The sequence below is a fragment of the Leucoraja erinacea genome, chromosome 4, assembly GCF_028641065.1.
Source record: "Leucoraja erinacea ecotype New England chromosome 4, Leri_hhj_1, whole genome shotgun sequence".
NCBI classification, from domain to species: Eukaryota; Metazoa; Chordata; class Chondrichthyes; order Rajiformes; family Rajidae; genus Leucoraja; species Leucoraja erinaceus.
In genome coordinates, this window is record NC_073380.1 from 67,779,117 (window position 1) to 67,794,739 (window position 15,623).

Genomic DNA, 15,623 nt, shown 5'->3' on the forward strand with positions numbered 1-15,623 from the left:
CGGTGAACCTTCTCTGTACTCCCTCTATGGCAAGAATGTCTTTCCTCCGATTAGGAGACCAAAACTGTACACAATACTCCAGATGTGGTCTCACCAAGGCCCTGTACAACTGCAGTAGAACCTCCCTGCTCCTATACTCAAATCCTTTTGCTATGAATGCTAACATACCATTTGCTTTCTTCACTGCCTGCTGCACCCACATGCCTACTTTCAATGACTGGTGTACCTTAACACCCAGGTCTCGTTGCGTCTCCCCTTTTCCTAATTGGCCACTATTCAGATAATAGTCTACTTTCCTGTTCTTGCCACAAAAGTGGATAACCTCACATTTATCCACATTATACTGCATCTGCCATGCATTTTCCCACTCACCCAACCTATCCAAGTCATCTTGCAGCCTCCTAGCATCCTACTCACAGCTAACACTGCCCCCCAGCTTCATGTCATCTGCAAACTTGGAAATGTTGCATTCAATTTCCTCGTCCAAATCATTAATATATATTGTAAATAGCTGGGGTCCCAGCACTGAGCCTTGCGGTACTCCACTAGTCACTGCCGGCCGGTCTGAAAAGGACCCGTTTACTCTTACACTTTGCTTCCTGTCTGCCGGCCAGTTCTCTATTCACATCAATACTGAACCCCCAATACCGTGTGCTTTAAGTTTTCATACTAATCTCTTATGTGGGACTTTGTCGAAAGCCTTCTGAAATTACAGATATAACACATCCACTGGTTCTCCCTTATCCACTCTACTAGTTACATCCTCGAAAAATTCTATAAGATTCGTCAGACATGATTTACCTTTAATAAATCCATGCTGACTTTGTCCAATAATTTCACCACTTTCCAAATGTGCTGCTATCCCATCTTTAATAACTGACTCTAGCATTTTCCCCACTACCGATGTTAGACTAACTGGTCTGTAATTCCCCGTTTTCTCTCTCCCTCCCTTTTTAAAAAGTGGGGTTACATTAGTTTCTCTCCAATCCTCAGTAACTACTCCAGAATCTAAAGAGTTTAAAAAAATTATCACTAATGCATCCACTATTTCTGGGGCTACTTCCTTAAGTACTCTGGGGTGCAGCCTATCTGGCCCTGGGGATTTATCGGCCTTTAATCCATTCAATTTACCTAACACCACTTCCCGACTAACCTGGATTTTACTCAGTTCCTCCATCTCATTTGACCCCCGGTCCCCTGCTATTTCCAGGGATTTCCGGAGATAAGGGAAACAACAGATTTATACAGCAATGTGGGGAGATAAAGAACAATGAATGAAAGATATGCAAAAAAAGTAATGATGATAAAGGAAACAGGCCATTGTAAGCTGTTTGTAGGGTGAAAATGTGAAGTTAGTGCGACTTGGGTGGGGGAGGGATGGAGAGAGAGAGAGAGGGAATGCCAAGTGAGATAAATCAATATCCATATCACTGGGCTGTAAGCTGCCCAAGCGAAATACGAGTTGCTGTTCCACCAATTTGCATTTAGCCTCACTCTGACAATGGAGGAGACCGAGGGTAGAAAGGTATGTGTAGGAATGGGAAGGAGTATTAAAGTGTCCAGCAACCCAGAGACCAGGTAGGTTCACGTAGGCTGAGCAAAGGTGTTCCACGAAATGATCACCCAGTCTGTGCTTGGTCTCGCCGATGTAGAAGAGTCCACATCTTGAACAACGGATACAGTAGATGAGGTTGGAGGAGATGCAAGTGAACCTCTGCCTAACCTGAAAGGACTGTCGGGGTCCCTGGACAGTCGAGGGAGGATGTATAGTGACAGGTGTTGCATCTTCTGCGGTTATAGGGGAAGGTACCTGGGGAGGGGATGATTTGGGTGGGAAGGGATGAGTTAACTAGGGAGTTGCGGAGGGAACGGTCTCCGCGGAAGGCGGAAAGGGGTGGAGATGGGAAAATGTGGTTAGTGATGAGATCCCTTTGGAGGTGGCGGAAATTTCCAAGGATTATCTGTCGTGGCAATCACTCGAGGTTGAGGATGATGGTTTACGTTCTGTTGGTTTATGGACTCTCAGGTGGCTTACGATCCTGGCTTTGCAGCTCACTGAACGAAGACGCTTGTGCGTGTGTTTGTTTAATGTGTACAAGATGTTGCGCTCCAAGAAGCACATGGTCCTTCACAAATCAATCAACTCATTCCAATGGCAAGGGAACCAAGATGATTGGAGCTGATAGATCTGTTGCAGCCTTCATCCGCCTTGACAGCTGTTGAGTTCAAGATAACTTTGTCCGTCTGGTCCGCCGTTGAGGTCTTGTAGGTTGGATCGTTCTTAGTCTGGACCCTCATCCTTGACCTTACCACCATGGGTGGCCCTACCAGAAGCTGGTGCTTCCGACGGCATCGCTCTCGGAATCATGGGGTCACGCAAGCCTCTTACACCACAACAAGGTAAACGATCCAAAGAGTTATATGCGACGGCTGATGGGATGGAAGGTAAGGACAAGGGGAGGCGGGAGCAAGGGTAGAGCTGCAGGGTACCAAGGAGACATGAGTGAGGGCCTCATCTATGATGGGAGAGGGGAACCCCTGTTCCCTAAAGAATGAGGACATCACGGATGTCCTGGTATGGAACACCTCATCTTGGGAAAAGATGCGGGTAGACAGTGGAATTGGGAGTAGGGGATGGAGTCTTTGCAGGAAGCAGGGTGGGAAGAGTGTAATCGAGATGGTTGTCAGAGTCAGTGGGTTTATAATAGATGTCAGTCAATAGTCTATTTCTTGTGATTGGGACTGAGATCAAGAAAGGTGAGGGAGGTGTCGGCAATGGTCCAAGTAAATTTGAGTGCAGGATGAAAATTGGTGGTGAAGTTGATAAAGTCCATGAGTTCTGCATGGGTGCAGGAGGTAGCACTGATGCAGTCATCAATGAAACGGAGATAGAGTTTGGGGATAGGGCCACGGTACGCCTGGAACAGGGATTGTTCAACGTACCCTACAAAGAGGCAGGCATAGCTGGGGCCCATGTGGGTGCCCATAGCTACGCCTTGGACTTGGAGGAAGTGGTAGGAGTCAAAGGAGAAGTTGTTGAGGGTGAGGACCAGCTCTGCTAGGCAGAATGTTAGTAGATGGAAATTGGATGGTTCTGCAGTCGAGGAAGAAACGGAGGGCTTTAGGGCCTTCCAGGTGGTGTAGAGTGACTGACTGTCCATAGTAAAGATGAGGGACTAGGGGCTCGGAAAGCGGAAATCATTAAAGAGACGAAGGACATGGGAGGTATCTTGAACATAGGTCAGGAGAGATTAGACCAGGGGGCATAGGATTATGTTGAGGTACATGGAAATCATATTCGTGGGACAGGAGCAGACAGAAAAAATGGGTCTGCCAGGGCAGTTTTTATGTAGTTTTTGTTATTTTTTGTTGGGGGGTGTTAGTGGGGGGGCGGGGTGGGGTGGGAGGGAGGGGGTAACTTTTAAATCTCTCCCTGCACGGGAGACCCGACCTTTTCTTGTCGGGTCTCTGTTGTCGTTGGGGCTGCAACGAGGAGCGGCCTCCAACAGGAAGACCGGGGACTCTGGTGCCGACGACTCACCGTCACCGTCGCGGAGCTGGCCGAGTCCAGAGCGGGTGGAGCGGTGGTGGAGCGCTGCTGCTGCTGCGACCCGACCTCTGGAGATTCGGAGGCTGCAACTGCGGGTCTGCGGACGGCGGCACTGGGAGCCCGCGGGTCCCTGGAGGGAGACCGCTTTTCAGGGCTCCTGCAACGGCGACTTCTCCCGCCCGAGTTGCGGGGTCGAAGAGCTCCTGGAGCGGGGCCTAACATCACCGCCCCGTGCGGCTTGGAATGGCCGCGGGACTCTGCGAGCGCACGCCGGGGGCTCTAACACCAAGACCCGGTGTGCGACCTTGCACCAACCGGCGTGGCTTTAATGGCCGCGGGACAATCGCCATCGCCAGCCAGTGGCTTTGACTTTGACTCTGACATCGGGGGGGGGGGGGGGGGAAGTGCAGGGGGGAGAGAAGTTTTTTTGGCCTTCCATCACAGCGGTGTGATGGATGTTTATGTAAAATGTAAATTATGTTGTGTCTGGGGTCTATTTGTTTGTAATGTATGGCTGCAGAAACGGCATTTCGTTTGGACCTCAAGGGGTCCAAATGACAATTAAATTGACTCTTGACTATTATTCTGTGGATATCCTGATATAGTCAGTGTGATGAAAGTAGTAGGAAGAGTAATGGAAATCGGAAAGATTTGCAAACTATGACTGTAAAGATGCCTGTTTTCCCAGAAATTATATTCTCTAGATTGTAAATCCATCAATAAATACTTGGATGACAAGGTCTAATTACCAGACAGTAATCTTATCAATAGATTTTTGAGTAAACTACAAGAGCAAACCTCCAATGATTTATAATCACCATTTGAACCACACAAGTTTTCGGCATTGGAATTACCACAGACTATGTATTATGTTTGATGAATCATAAAACAATGAATTTGACTAATATGTACCAATTTGGTTGTGGTTATACGTTTTATAGTTTCTAACTGTCGGAGCAAGGCCCTTGGCCAGCTACTTGGTGACACCACACCACAGAATAAAGCAATTGTAGTATATTCATAGTGAGATTATTGAAAGCTGATGAATAATTAACAGAACATAAGGAGATCAGTAGATATTGTAACATCATTAAGTCCATATGTGAGCTCTCTTCATTGGTAAATTTCCACTGAATTTAGTTCACCATGTTTTATAATTCGTTTTATTTTATGCCAATGGTATCTTCACAAATAATTGATTTGAGGGTAGAGAGGAGGGATGTGGGAGGATAGGTTTGGAAACATTTGGAGCACCAAAATGCACTAAAATGTCCATATCATTGAAAATGTAACACCAAGTTTTTAATTAACCGTCGGAGGGAAGTCAGTAAAGGTTGTAGTTCAGGTTGCGGAACTTCCAGGGCGTGCAATCCACTCTGCATCTTTCTTAGGTCAAATCCACATGGGAAACCAGAAATCACTGATTTGGAGTTGATGCAGGAATCAGTGGAAAGATACAGTTCATGGGATGCGCCATGTACTACGCATGATGTATCGATAAAGGATAATAATCCTTGGCATGTCTGAACAATAATGCCTCCAGAGGCTGAAGCTAACATATCAAATGATACCAGACTGTTTGTTAATGCATGCTAGTATAAGTCCTGCTTTCTAAATCCGGTCATCAAAGTTTTCCCACTGTAGATAAAGTTGCTTGGATTCGAAATTAGTCTGACTCAGGATTATTTTAGGTCTTTGCTGGAGATAGCTACAGGATCTCATGGTCAACATGGTATAAATGCAGACAGCTGATGGCTTCTTTGACAGAATAGGCAAACATTTCAACTTTGTCCACGCTGAGGCCAGTCACAGTGTAAAGTGGAATTTTAGGGTGAAGAGTTATTGTCAATCAAGACAGCCATGGGTCACCTAGGAATGCAATCAACCACAAAGGTTTCCTATTCCATCAGCGTATGCCTGATTCTTAGCTGCAAGTATACCTTCCTACAAGTGTGAAAATGTTTTCCTGGCAGCTGCCACAATGCCTTTGTCCTTCCGGTTTTCACACGTTCTGATCAATTTGTTTGTTAGGACATGGCTGCTGAAAGTCAAGAGATCCCACTTTTTAACGTCGCCTATTTCCTTCGCTACATAGATGCTGCCTCACCTGCTGAGTTTCTCCAGCATTTTTGTCTACCTTTTATTTTAGTTTAGAGATACAGCGTGGAAACAGGCCCTTTAGCCCACTGAGTACGCACCGACCAGTGGTCCCCGCATATTAACACTACCCTACACCCACTAGGGACAATTTTTACATTTACCATGCCAATTAACCTACAAACCTCTACGTCTTTGGAGTGTGGGAGGGAATCGAAGATCTCAGAGAAAAACCACGCAGTCACGAGGAGAATGCACAAACTCCATACAAACAGCACCTGTAGTCGGGATTGAACCTGGGTCTCCGGGTGTTGCATTCTCTGTGAAGCCCCTGTCCCACTTTCACGACCCAATTCGCGATCTCTGCCAAGTTTGCCCTTGACTCACACTCGCAGCATGGTCGCCACGAGGTCGTAGGAGGTCGTAGGAGGTCTTCCTCATGCTCATGAGTGGTCTCCGCGTACTCGTGGCATCAAGTAGATCGCAACGTTTTTTCTAGCCTGATAAAAAATGTCCACGAGTAAAAAAAAAAGGTCGCCATGTCTATACTTTTTACTTGTAGGTAAGTCGTAGCAGGGCATGATGCTAGTTGTAGGTAGGTCGTAGCAGGTCGTGATGCTAGTTGTAGGTAGTCGTAGGTGGTCGGAGGCAGTCGAAGGTAATAGCTCCGGGGTGAAAAAAAGGTCAGTAGAAAAAAAAGTTTTTTTAAACAGCAGAACGTCACCTCTGTCACTCCAAGGCATGTTCATTCATAGCTGGTGAGTTTTTTGGAGAGGAGACTTGTGTTTTAGAGATGGCACCAAAAAGGCAGCAGCACAGGGGGAGGGCACAACCCTAAAAAAAAACCTGCCATGCCAGTGTTGCCCACCCAAGAGGAGGAATGGCAGGTGATGCTACAGGAGATGATAGTGCAGGAGGAGGTAGCCCTGCATGAGAGACCCCTGGAGGAGGAGACCAGGGTGGTAGTATATGTCCCCACCACCGCCCCATCCTTCACTGCCTCATTTGAAGGCAGCAAAGCAGCCCTTTCTCCTGTGTCTGATACAGCATCAGAGGCAGATGCACCATTGGTGGTGAGGGAGGGCTGGAAGAAGGTTATGCCCTACACCTTCACCAGGCAGCAGGAGGGGGACCTTGAGGAATGGTTCCAGCAGAATGCCATCCTGTACAAAAAGAAAAATGAGAGGTACAGGGACAGGGACAAAAATGACATGCTTGCCATCCACTGCCTCACGTGTGTGCTTAAAGTTCCATCTTTTGTCAAAGCCCAGCGCCACTCTCTTCCAGTCATCTGGTGTACTGGGACAGTCCATCACATCATCTCCATTCACCCATTGGGACCTCTTCTCGTGCTTCCTCTTCATCCTTGCTCTTCCCCTTCTGCCTTTCTTAAAAGGCTGCTGAAACAAAAGGGCTACTGCAAACAGCAGTAGAAGATGGTCGAAGCCAGTCTTCAACATAGTCGAAGGAGGTTTTCTTCATGGTCGTGGGAAGTCTTCAACATAGCCGTAGGAGGTCGTAGACATAGTCATGGAAGGTCGTAGGAGGTCGTACACATAGTCATGGAAGGTCGTAGGAAGTAGTAGGTTACTGCGTCCTTGTTTTTTTAGGTTGTTTAAGTTTGTCAGAGGTCGCGAATTAGGTCATGAAAGTGGGACCGGGACTTAAGGCAGCAACTCTACCGTTGCGCCACCGTGACCACAATTAAACTGTGATAGACACAAAATGCTAGAGTAACTCAGCGGGACAGGCAGCATCTCTGGATAGAAGGAATGTGTGATTTTTCGGATCGAGACCCTTCTTCAGACTTAAACCGTGGTTTATGATACCCTCAAGTAACAAGGCCCTGAAATGGTACAACCTAAGCCATCAAACCACCAGATGTGCCATTGAGTAAGTCGTTAGAACATTGACGATATACTCGAGGGAACTGGGCCAATCTGGACCAATTTGGCAACATTGTCTCTTCAATGACTCATTGACATTTCAATGATCTCTGAAAGGGCTGAGGACTAAACTGCACTTCAGAGCAGCAAGGGATAACCTGCCAGGAAAACTGAACTACTCAGGATGGTGAGACAGAAGAACTGGAAATGCAGGCAAAGTGAGAGGAAAGGAGCACATGGTAAGCTGGGAGTCTGGCTTGGACGTAACCCGGTAAGGTTCTCCTGAGTTTCATCAGCCTACACAACTGACTGGAAAAGTCAAACCTATTACCCTCTATTCACTGTGTGGAAAGGAACTGCAGAAGCTTGTTTACACTGAAGATAGACACAAAATGCTGGAGTAACTCAGTGGGACAGGTAGCATCTCTGCATAGACGGAACGGGTGACGTTTCAGGTCGAGACCCTTCTTCATAACCCTGGCTAGAAGGTATGGGTGACGTTTTGGGTCCAGACCCTTCTTCAGACTAATGGGTGAAATTTTGGGTCATGACCCTTCTTCAGACCAATCTTCAGTTCCTAGTCTCAGGTCTGCACTACTGATCTACGGACATCAGTCGATCCAAAATGTCACCCATTCTTTCTATCCAGAGATACTGCCTGTCCCGCTGAGTTACTCCAGCATTTGTGTCTACCCTCCATTCACGTATCCCTTACCCCAAAACCCACTAGACTAGTCAAGTGTGCTTTCCTCATGATCCACATAATTTAGAAAAAAACATTTTCTGAACACAATCCAAAATGTTCGGGACCAAAATTTGATGGCAAAGATAATAGCTACACATATCAACGAAGATCTTACCTCTCTTTCATTGTGTAACCAAGGCGTATGTTTGGACAATTGTAACTTTTGACTGTATTTTAATCCTCCGCCTCTTCCACATGGTTCAACCCTGTACCTTCAGCAGGACTGGGGAAGGCAGCTCCAATTCCTGCTGACAGCAGACTTGCTCCCGGCTGAAACATTTCAGTACACGTGGAGCCCTGACTGTTCCACGTGTACTGGGGTAGGTTCTGCCACCAGAAGCTGACTCCAGTAATAGGACACTACACAACCTATGATGTAGTGTAGATGAGAAGTGGAAACACTATGAATCTGTTTTAAAATCCCCAGGAACTATCATGCCACTTGTGAGCCTTCGCCACAATATGGATAAAATAGCATAGGGGTTATGTTACTAGTATTCGCCATGCAGAGGTCTGCACTACTGATCTACAGACATGAGTCTCAATTCTACCATGGCAGCTGGGGAATTTAAATTCAACTAATTATATAAATGTGGACTAAAGAATAATAAGAATCTACAGTAGGAACCTTGAAACAATCAGATTGTCATAAAAGTCCATCTGGTTCACTAATGTTCTTCAGGGTAGGAAATCCGGCTTCCTTATCTGTTCTGGTCTATACCTTATTCCAGACCCACTAATACGCTTGAGTCATAACTGTTTCAATCCAGGGCCAATTAAGGTCTTAAACTGGAACAATGCCAATTTTGGAGGCATTAGACTGGGACTTGCAGAGCAGAATTGATTTGTTTGTCTGTGGATAGAGGGATGGCTGTTAAATGGGAGGCTTTCAAAAGTGAGACAGCAAGAGTACAGGAGCAGCATGTTCCTATTGGGTTAAGGGCAAGGCTGGTAAATCAAGTGAACCCTGATTTACGAGAGTTGTTGAGAGTCTGGTCAAATAAAGGAGAAGGCATACATCAGATGAAGGCAGGCAAATCCCTCAGCGAGTTTAAAGATATAGGAGTACGGTTAAGAAGGCAATTAGGAGGGTAAAACGAAAACAAGAAATGTATCTAGCAGGCAAACTAAAAGGAATCCTGAGAGATTCTACATGTACATTCAGAGGAAAAGGGGGCTGGGGAGAGAATAGGTCCCCTTGCAGATCAGCGTCGCTGTCTTTATGTAGAACCACAAGAGATGGGGGAAGATATTAACTGAATATTCCTCATTCGTTTTGCTGAGGAGAAGATCATGGAAGCTAAGGAATTGTGGCATATGAGTTGTGGAGGTAATAACAGTTTTAAAGTGCATTCAAGTAGAAACATCCCCAGGATCTGACATTGTGAGATGCAAGTGAAGAACTTGTGGAGGCCCTTGCTGAGATGCTTGCTTCATCTTTAGTCATACGTGAAGTACTCCAGGTCAGTGAGTCTGATGTCAGTGGTGGGAAAGTTGGTGGAGGGGATGCCGAGGGGCAGGGATTATTAACATTTGTACAGGCAGCTATTGATTCGAGAGTCAGTAGAGCTTTGTGCATGGGAAATTATATCTCACAAATTTGGTAATGTTTTTTTGAAGAAACCACCGAGAGGAATGATGAGGGAAAGGCAGCTTATATTATCTACATGAACTTTACCCAAGCCTTTGACAATGTCCTGTGTGGAATGCTAGTTTGGAAGGATAGATTGCATGGAATCCAAGGTGAGGTAGCCAATTGGTTTTAAAAATTGGCTTGGCGGAAGGAGTCAAAGGTAGTTGGGAGTCATAGGAGATTGGTTTTTCAATTAGAGGCCTATGACCACTAATGGGTCTGTGCTGGGTCCACTGCTTTTTGTTATCTACAATAATTATCTGGATTACAATATAGTTAACATTGTTAGTAAATTTGCAGCTGACCCCAAAATTGGCGTTACAGTGATGAGAAAGGATATCTATGTTTACAACAGGATGTGGATCAGTTGGGAAAGTGGGTCAAGGAATGGCAAATGGAATTTAACTCTGACAAGTATGAGGTGTCGTACTTTGGTACATCAAACCAGATCTGAGCTTACACAGAAATTCCAGAGCCCAGGAGAGTGTTGCACAACAGAATGATCTGGAAGTACAGGAGCATAATTGCCCGAATGAGGCAACTCAGGTGGACAGTATGATGAAGAGAGCCTTCGGCATGCTTATCTTCAATGGGAAGGGTACTGAGTACAAAAATTGGGGCATCATAATACAGCTGTACAAGGTGTTGATGAGGTCACCCTTGTAGTACTATGTGCAATTCTGGTCGGCCAGCTATAAGAAGGGTGCAGGAAAAAAATCATGAGTATGATACCTAGACATGTGCTTGAGTCAGAGGACAAGGCTGGATAGTCTGGGACTATTTTCTTTGCAGTACAGGAAGTTATGGGTTGACCTTGTTGAGGTGTACTAGATCATGAGCAGCATAGATAAAGTGAATGCTCGCAGTCTTTTTCCTCGGTGTGGAGGATTCCAAAACTCGAGGGCATAGGCTTAAATTGAGATGGGACTCAAGAGAGACCTCATGAGCAACATTTTTCACTCGGAGGGTAGTCAGTATCTGAAACGAGCTGCCAAAAGCTATAGAAGCAGCTACAATAATGATTGTTAAAAGATATTTAGACAGATATATGGGTAGGATGGGGTTAGAGGGAACATGGACCGCATGCAGGTAAATAGCCCATAATCCAACTTGGTTGGCATGGACAAAGTTGAGCTAAATGTGTAAGAAGGAACTGCAGATGTTGGTTTAAACCGAAGAACCAAAAAGCTGGAGTAACTCAGCGGGACAGGCAGCATCTCTGGAGAGAAGGAATGGGTGACATTTTGGGTTGAGACCCTTCTTCACTTGAACCAAATGCTGTATGGGTCTATGACTCTATGTCTCCAACTCAATTTGAGATGTGCAACAAATGCCAGTTTTTTCAGTGGAATGCACATCTTTAAACAAATGCTTTCGCTACAATAACTATTCGAATAATTTCTTGCAGATCCATGGGATCCCAGAACAGGTTTGTTGTGTCCATTGTAGATTTGATCAAGATCTGCATGCAATCATTCAAATGCATGATTGATGCCTCAAGCAGTTTCTTACTCTTTCCTTGATAAAGACATCATCAGAAACACCTATGACATCAGGCACTTATACTTGAAACAGGGCCCTCCAATCTGTCGGAAGTGCACACAGCGGAGATGTGATGTCTATCGGTGCACAGACTGCCCTTTGCTTATGTTTCACTCATGTTTTATGATTCCTACAGCTGCAACAAGATGAGTAGAAATTGAACAATCCTGTGGCATCTAATGCAGACTCTCAACTCATGCCCTTGTCTCCCCCAGCTACTCCTGCTGAATAATGAGTGATCCACCAAAGGGCAATCCAACCATGTCTTGTTGCAGCCACCAACTTGGTACCTAAGTTGCACATGTCATGTCATGAAAGTGAACAAACTCATCTGAGGTGGAATCATTTTCGGACTATTGCATGTTATGTTTGAAGGGTAAAGACCACCTGGGAGATTTAAGATATTAATTAGAACTGTCAAGAACATTTTAAGTTCATCTTCATCCACAGTTTTGCTACAAGTTGACTTCATATCCAAATGAGTGTAAGATGCAGTGGAGACGGATAATGTAGAATTCTGTCCGCAAGTTGCTTTGCAGCCTCACCTCTGATCATCAATCGCCTCCTCTGCAGATGGAAGGAGTAGATTGAAAGGCCGCCTCGTTTTTTGTCCCTCCCTGCTATTCTGAGTGTTCTTCCCCTGCAGGGAGCTAAAATAGAGACCTGTGACTAAGATAAAAGTAATATGTCAAGAAATGGATCGAGAGTGTTTATTGAAGAGCAAGTTTAACATTGCCTAAGGATGGAGCTGAATACCGCTGATGTTTGGGCAAATGGGGAAGATGGGGCTTTTGGGAAGGAAATGGGTGGTTGCAGATAAGGATGGACAGAGAAGGGTAGGAATCGAATTGAAGATGCCCCATTACTTGGGATTGATTAAGAATACAAATATATTTCGATTAGAAATATGGATCACTATCGGTGTGGATCTTTAATGACATTTGCTGGCTTCTCGAGGCAGCACATCCTGTAGATCCCTTGGATGTTGGGAAGGTCAATATCTATGATTTTTGCTGTGGTGACACAATTTTTTAAATGCTATTTGCATTTAAGACATTTGTTTTTAATGCAAAAAATACACACTATATAATATTTATTGTATTGTACTTTCCTAATTACGAGATATAACTGCATGAAAATTTATGATCCTGAAACTTGAGGTCCATTTCAATGGAAATCCTGAATGTGTGAATATTTGAATATAGATATTGGGACAGGAGATCTTCAAATGAGGTGCCAGGAGCACTATGCTGAAATAGATTTATTTACATGCTCAACACCAGACTCCCAAAGCAGACGCTCTATTTCAAGCTGTGCAGCAAATCCAAGGATCTGCTCAAAGCATCCTTGAAGAAGTGCAACATCTCCACTAACCTTGGGAATGGAGAGACAAGGAACTGCAGATGTTGGAAACTTCAACAAAACACTGGAGAAACTCAGTGGGTCAAGCAACATCTGTGGAAGAAACAAAAATACAACATTTTGGGTCTGTCTGACTAAGGGCCCCATTTGAATTTGTGCGGCTGTATGGTTGTATGGTCATTATTTTATTTGTGTGGCTGTATGGTAACTCAAATTTCACTGCACCAATTGGTGTATGTGACAATAAATGTAACTTGAACTTGAAACATTGTCTATCCATCCACAGATTTTGCTTCACCAGCTGAGTTTCTCCATTCCTTTGTGTTTAACTCTTAAGGATGCCTGGTCTATGACCATCACAGTGGAGAAGAGACATGGGGACATACTTAGAACTTCCATGCATCATTAACACATGGAAACCCTGTGTAAGTGGCGAAGGAGTGCGCCATTCACAATTACCCACCTCGCTGTCCTATCAGCCACCTCCTGCACCATCCACATATAGAACTGTCTACAGTTCCTACATTGACCCTATTATCCACCATAGAACTTATAAAACCAGAGTTGATCAGGGATTGCTGAAGTAATAGAAGGCAACTTCTCACACTCTTTATCTGTTTCTTGATTTCCCAACATGCCTTTTTAACCTTTTCTTCCCATTGCATAAGCTTGTCAGAAACATTTTTCTCCTTTTCTCTTTCTTTCTGTCCTTTTCCCTTGATACTCCATGTGGATCTGGGGCCAAATCTGAGGCACAAATCATCTGATAACTGCAACAATTACCTTCTATGCCAATAACGATGAAGAAAGATAGAAGAAACTGTTGCTTGGAGTCACAAGTGCTGGGCAGAGGAAGGCTAGAGTATAGAGAGTGGAAAACTGGTGCATGAGTGAGGACTAGGTATGAGGCCTAGGGCGGAATACAGTGGTAATTATGTGCCATAACTTCCTAGAAATATTATGTTACCAAATGTTAAATTTCAATAATGAATACAAATTAGAGATTGTAATGCTCTTTTAGTAGATGCACAGATGCTGATCACAAAGCCTAGACATTTATTTTATTTTGTATAAATCACATCCTTGATCATTTTGGAGTGCCTGTGCATGGTGGAGCTTATATGCAGTGAATGACAATACAAAACATTATTTTAAAAATAATTGCCAACCTCGCTTATTATTTCCTTGAAGAGAGATCCACAGAGGAATTATACATTGAGATTTATTAGTGTAAGTTTTAAAAGATGACAACTTTTTTTTAAGAAGGAGGGAATTACTTTTATACCTGTCATTTAAAAATACAGATGCCGTTTATTTAATGTCACTGGGGATGACCAATAAATTGTGGCCTTGTCTGCAATGCCCAGATCCTAAAGTAAATACAGAGTTCAAAGGTGGGAAACAAGTTGGATGCTGGCCAGACTTTGAAGCTGACATATTTGTGAGGTCAAAGTGTCCACAGAGACTACAGTAGCAACAACCAGGGTTTAGTGGTCTTGATTCCTTCGTGGCTTCTGTTAAGATGGCAGTGCTAATGTAACTTTAGGAACTGAGGCGCAGTGGCATGGCTGGTAGAGTTGCTGCCTCACATGGCCAGAGATCTGTATTTGATCCTGACCTCAGGTGCTGCCTGGAGTTTCACATTCTTCCTGTGACTGTATAGGTTTCCCGCAGGTGCTCCGATTTCCTCCCAAAATCCTAAAAGTTAATTGGCCACTATAAATTGACCCGGAATGTTGGGAGTAGATGCAAAAGTGGGATAAGATGGAATTAGTTTGAACGGATGATCGATAGTCAGCGTGGACAAGGTGGGCCAAAGGACCTTTTCCATGCTGTATCTTTCAATCATTAATTATTTGATGCCATTTGGCTGGTATTTTACCAGTCTAAAAAGAGAGGTGAGAAATGTTCCAAACATGTTATCCCTCGTTTTCCAATTAGATTCAGGAAACGTGCCTTTGGAAATATCACAATTCACAAATAAAATGGGAAGAAAAGAGTGACCACAAAATGTACGTTTGGGGTGGGTGAATAGGGGAGTTACAGGTGTGTATCATTGGGGACAGGGCAGATCAAAGGACCAAGTGTGAGTTTGTCAAAGTGAATCTGCATGAATTTGTGATGGGACACCACTCTCTACATTCACTGTGATCAATATTGTTCTCATGGAGGTTCAGGAGAAATTCAGCAATTCAAGGCATTGTTACCAAAAGTTAATGTTTGTAGAATTAAAAGTAGCCTTGTGACAGAGGTCAATGGGAGATAGGAGGAAGTCATCAATATATAAATCCTCAATAGATACAGGTGATGTGCCAGAGGTTTGGAGGCTGTCTAATGTTGTGCCTCTATTTAAGGACGGCAAGGAAAAGCCTGAAAACCATAGATTAATGAGTTTACCATCTGTGGCTGGCAAGTTACTGGTGAGGATTGGGATAAACAGGATTAGGGATAGATTGCATGGTTTTGTTCATGGGAGATTATGTTTTACAAATCTGAATGAGATTTTTGAAGAAGTAACCAAAAACATTGCTGAGGCCAAAGCAACAGATGTTTTCTCTGTGGACTTTCGCAAGGCATTTGATAAAGTTTTGCATGGTACGCCTCTGTGGAAGGCTAGATCATATGGGATCCGGGGAGAGCTAGCTGACTAGATAGAGTTGACTTAATGGAAGGAAGCAGAGGGTGATAGTGGAAGGTTGTTTTTTGGACTGGAGATCTGTTACTAATAGTATGCCTCAGGGATCAGTTGTGTTTTTTGGTGTGTGTGGTTCATATCAATGATTTGGATGAGAATGTAGAAGGTGCAAT

The 15,623-nt window shown here is 44.3% G+C and overlaps 1 protein-coding gene and 1 long non-coding RNA gene across 3 annotated transcripts in view; one reads left to right on the forward strand and one right to left on the reverse strand.

The window, feature by feature from the left end:
* The window catches only part of LOC129696525 (zinc finger homeobox protein 4-like), a 331,645-nt gene that overhangs the window by 47,413 nt on the left and 268,609 nt on the right, over positions 1-15,623 (forward strand).
* LOC129696526 (uncharacterized) overlaps positions 1-15,623 on the reverse strand; it is a 51,285-nt gene that overhangs the window by 16,920 nt on the left and 18,742 nt on the right. Inside the window, exon 1 of one of the 2 annotated variants that reach the window (XR_008723342.1) lies at positions 11,999-14,957. The exons of the other annotated variant lie outside the window; for it this stretch is intronic. This is a non-coding gene — a long non-coding RNA (uncharacterized LOC129696526). Of the gene's footprint in view, positions 1-11,998; positions 14,958-15,623 lie in introns of those variants that run through there. 2 annotated transcript variants of the gene reach the window in all.